A 5,506-nucleotide genomic window follows, 5' to 3' on the forward strand; every position below is an offset into this window, starting at 1 on the left:
CCCTTTTATTGGGTGTGTTTGTTTGTATAATTTTTGTTGCGTATTTAAGTCAGCATTTGACCTTGTTTCTATTGGCATTGGTTTTATTGCACTGGTTTTGTCTCTATCTAGATTTCATAACTAAAATTAATATAAGAATCATGAATATTATGTAATAATTAATCATTTTCATCAGCACGGAGATCTTTAAAAACATCTCATCCAGATGTAACAAAGGAAGAGAAAAAACTTTATTTATCCCTGTGGGTTAATTAGAAAGGAAAAAAAGAGTGGCATATAAAGAAAATTAACCATCGTAAAACTGCAGAAGAAGGAGAATGTGTAAATGAATGATAAGGTGATAAATATTTATGTATAGGTAAAAAATAAATGTGTAAATAGATTTTTATTTTTAGGACAGTGGCAGACCAGCTGTCAGGAATCTGCTGATACTGTTAATGAGTAAAAGCATGAGATTATTTATGATATTAATCCATTGGATGATAAAAGACATCACTTTATTACAGCACACACGTTTTTCTATTCAAGTAGACCTCAATTCATCACCCACACTGGGATGAGAGCACATTGTTTCATAGTCTGTAGAAATGTTCCTGCTGATGTGGTCAGCCTCACTATAGCGTATGAATGAAAGTATTAATTCATTAATAACTTTACTCGTCCGCGCATATGAAGACACAGGCTTCATCAGCTGACTATAGATCAGTCCATCAGATATAAGTCTATATCTTTCCTAAAGGATGTCATCGGTAAATGCCTAAATATCCTCTCTCCTGTTCGATCAGATCCATACAGTGACTGTGTTCACACATCACCTTTTATTGGACAGCTCCCTTTCTAAGAGAACTGATTGGTCAGGAGGCGGGACTGTAGCACTCGCTCAGATCATAAGCTGCTCCCAACCAGGTTAGTCGTTCAGCCTAAGTTACCATGGTGATTTAGCTCCGTAAGCCAGCTTCTCCGGGTCTTACAGACTGGACAGCGTAACCTGCGTGCGTCCTGAAGGGAGGAGCTCAGAGGATGAAAACAAAGCGTAAGATGAGTCACTGAGAAAGCAACGAGCTAGGCCAATCATTGTTGTTTAAACTTACAGGTAGTACCATTTATTTTTTGTTTATTCTGGTTGTTGTCCATGTTCTGTGTCTTCTATTCGTAAATGTTTGTTGTTTCCAGGTCTCTCTTGTAAAATACATATTCATCCCAATGCCTGGTAAAATATAGATTAAATAAAATAAGAAAAGTCGACTTTGCGAAAGTTGACCGCCTTTCATGCAAAGATGGAAAATTCTTTAAAGGCAACAGACTAGTACTTCTGTTTATTGTTCCATTAAGTTTACCACACAGCAGCTTTAATGAAGCTATTGAGAAAACAAACTTGTTGGCCAAAAAGAATGGGAAAACAGTCTGTACTCAATACAGCTACAGGACAAAAACCAACACTGTGTGTTGAGCTGCAATAAGATGAGTAATTCATTAGGGATGATAATACAGTCCCAAGAAGTATTCATGCAGGTTTGTTTTTTTAGAATGATAATCCAAAATATCAGTTTTGTGTTAAGCAATCCATTAAAAAAAAAAAAAAAAAAAACAGTGATTAATGATTATTTCCAGAAATAAAGAAACATGTCTGACTGCTATGGGGTGCCAAGTGTAAAAATTTAGTATAAAGGTTGAAGCTAACACAGTTTCATTATTTATCTCACTTTTCTCATATTTAGCACATTTTCCTATATTTAACACAACATTTAACCACATATATAGAGGTAAAGGCATTAAATCTAAATATAAATGGTATATGTTATAGCTAAATCCTAAATCTTTTATCAAAATATTCCAGGTTCGGATGCTTCACCCACTGAGGTCAAACAAATACTGGTTAGAAAAGAAACTTTTCCAAGATGGAAATTGGAACGCTCACATCTGAAGTGGAGCAAAACAAAGTTTAGTAAAGGATTTTATTAAACCTAAGGCAGTGAGGGAAATGGGCACCAGAGCCACTGCTCATGGGGACTGTGAGGTGCCACACAGATGCTTTTGGTCAGAATGTGCTGCTTATCAAAGGTAGTCACTACGTTCCCTTGAAAATAAGAGAACGTCCAACACTGTCCACTTTTAAACTGCACCTTTTGTGTCACTCTTTTTTGAACACTGCATATGCGCACACATTTCAGCCTTATGATTGGCTGAAATCAAACAGACCTGATTGGCTGATGAATCTGTCAATCAGTTTTATCAGCCAATGGTGACGTTCGTTGACCCGCGACGTCAGGGCAGTCTCAAAATTCACCGCACATTTCTCTCACAAATACACAGAGGTTTCACAGCACAGAAGCAGTTTGTAAATGCACATTCAGCAATTTGCATTATCTGTGGATTTATAATACAAGTGTGCCTCAAAACAATATTTGTGAAGTAGAGCGTGTGCATTTTAGAATTTATATTACAAGTTTGCATACAATATATATTTGCGAAACAGATTGTGTGCATTTGTGAATCTGAAATACAACTGTGAAACAAAGCATGTGCATTCGTGGAAAAACCCTGCAGGAGTTAATTTATTATGATACTGTTCTGATTTCATATACGTTCATGTAAAAATGTATAAATACCGAAGCTTGCGTGGATATGGTCGTCCGCCTCTACTGTAGTAGATTTAGAAAAAGTTATTTTTTATATACATTTTTCATCATTAAAGTATAGTAGTATTGTAACCCAGGTTATTGTGTCACTCTGATTTTGTACTGTCCTTGAATGCACTGCACCCAATTAAAAAAATAAATAAATAAATTTTGTTTGAAAAATTATTTAACAAATGTATTCAACAATCATGTTGCATCATGTATGTTGTATCTCAACCTGTATACAATAAAGATATATTCATATATCTTTGAGCCACCTTTAACTCAAATTAAATGACCCAAATAAAATAACATACAACCAAAACTGTCTCAATATATGATGAAAATAAATGTATCCATTCTGAAACCCAAACTCAACAAATAGATAGATATCAGTTCTTTTAGGAGTCTTATCCCTGTAAAAGGTTAAATAACAGAATAAAATGAAATAAAACAAAGTCTTTGACTTGAAGTTGTTCTGCTTGGAATGTTCCTCTGTTAATTATTCAACCCTGAGACATCGTTTGTCTTCAGTTTTCTGTATTTTTGGTTGTCTTGGGCCCAAGGACAAAAGAAAAACACCTGAGATCCCAGTGGGAAGGAAAAAATATCAAAATAAAATATGAAACTGCTTAGTTAGGCTCTTTTGATATGATCCCTACTTCTCCTGGGACCAGCACCACATCCCCACATCGGCGTCATAAAGAAGGATCTGAGCAGCGGAGATGATATGGTGGTGGTGGGAACAGCTTCTCTGTCACCAGTGAATTGTCTCTCAACAAAAAACCTTATACACAACACGAGTATATGCAGAAAGTTATTGTTCAGTTTCAACTTTACCGTTCCATAGTCCATTTGTTAACTAAATAACAGCATCAAGTTTGATCATGTTGAAAACAAAAAACAACTAAATAGTATATTTTCCACATATTCATTTTAAATTAAACACAAAATCTACATATTTACTTTGACCCTTAATCAACATGCACTAATTATCAGCATCTTGCTTTTAGCTCAGCTTCTAGTTCAGCCAATAGCAACAAGTGTTAAAACTCAGCATCAGCCATATTTCAGTTGACACATCATATCCTGACTGTTAACAACCTTCAATATACAACAACACAAAACAACATAACACACAGCTTTATCGTTTCTTAAACATATTAACCAACTTAACACTAACTTCTGGTGCTCACTCTCCCCAGCATCTTTCAACGGAAAAAACACTTCAGCTCCTCAAGCTCACTTGCAGTTATTTCTGCCTTTTAACACTCCCTCTCTGACAAGAAAATGTAAATTGATTATTCATCATAATTTTGAACCATAAACATAACTATTCCTTTGATTACATACCTGTCCGTGGCTGTTAGCGCAGTAGTCGCTCAGAGAGGCACAATGCTTTCTGCGTGTGTGTGCAGCGTTTAGTAGAGTGAAAGTCCCTTTGTTAAGCTTGTTGTCAGGTTCTGTTTATTTTTGTTTGTGTGTCGCCCTTGTGGTCCTCTTTTAGTTTTTCTGAGTGTTTGTTTATTCTGTTTCTGGGTTAACTCTTGTCTCTGCAGGGGTATTCCAGAAAGTAGGCTATGTTCAAACTCTGAGTATGTTCAGGCTCAAATGAGGGAAACTGAGTATCCCATTCCTGAAAGGTATGTTCTTCTCTGAGTAAGTCTCCATGGTAACATTCTCAGTGAACTGAACCAAGGGGTGTTTCATCAAAGTGTTCTCAGTAGAGCCAGGCTTATGGTTTAAACCTGGTTCAGCTAAGCCGTCCGTGACAATGCTGGCTTTTCCCATTCCATCAAACTCTTCTCAGCTTGGAGCTCCCCAGTTGAGCCAAGCCAGCTGACAGTGTTTAGCTTAAGTGCACGTCTTCATAAGACCCACAAGATCGGTCACAGATTTAATGATTAGAGAGAGAGGGAGCATGCACTGCAGCTTTTACGATGAATAAGCAGCCAATAGGAACCAATGCTGAGACCAACAGGACGTGACGTCATCTGTTACTGAGCAGGGAGAATAAAGGAAGGACGTGTAAAAAAAAAAAATGGTTTATGTGGTTAGAACATTTTAAATGTAGTAAGGTCTTAAACATGGTGTTATTTAGTCAATTTATCACAGAAAACAACTGAAGCATGTGATCAGACACTGATCATGTGAGTTTGAAAAGTTTTTAACACGTCAGTATTTAATAAAAGAGATGCTGTAACTCACAATTAAATAATATGTCATTTATGAGACTTGTGAGTGTTTGATGAATAGTTTGTTGAACTCAGCACTAAACATTGAACTCAAATGAACAGAGGGAGCAGCAATGCTGTGTGCGCTGCTGGATGTCACGTCCAACACTGAAGACGCTTCAGGTGCAGGTGAGCAGCGTGCACTACGCGCACATCCCAAAAAAGTGATAGTGTATTTTTGTCATTGGCTAGCCTTCACTCTGTCCTGTGACTGTCCTTGAACAGCCTCTCTCTCTCTGTATTCAAAGCTTTCTCATTAATAATCCTGATCAATAAATGGACATTTGTAAAGTGCAGTAAATGGAGGCAATGGATACGCACGCATCCTTATTACTAAGGGTTTAAACACATGGAGACTGTGATCATCTAATAAAAAATTTGGTACAGAAACACGTAACAATTTTTCGCCCATCTCCATTTCTTCTAAGAACTCTAAAAACATAGTATTTGAGGTTAAACTTGCCTGTTTTCCAGAGTTTTAGCCTCTGAAAAGTCACTTTCTGAGCAACTCTACACAAACAGGCTGATTTGCGGCCTACTTATGCATATTCATGAGTGGGCGTGTCTATAGACGGGACACTGACTTCCTCCTCCTCGCACGGTGACGTAGGGCCAGAGAACGGCTCGCCCTCCTCCCATCCACTCCACTGCACG

This window comes from Gouania willdenowi, chromosome 5 (genome assembly GCF_900634775.1).
Source record: "Gouania willdenowi chromosome 5, fGouWil2.1, whole genome shotgun sequence".
NCBI lineage: Eukaryota > Metazoa > Chordata > Actinopteri > Blenniiformes > Gobiesocidae > Gouania > Gouania willdenowi.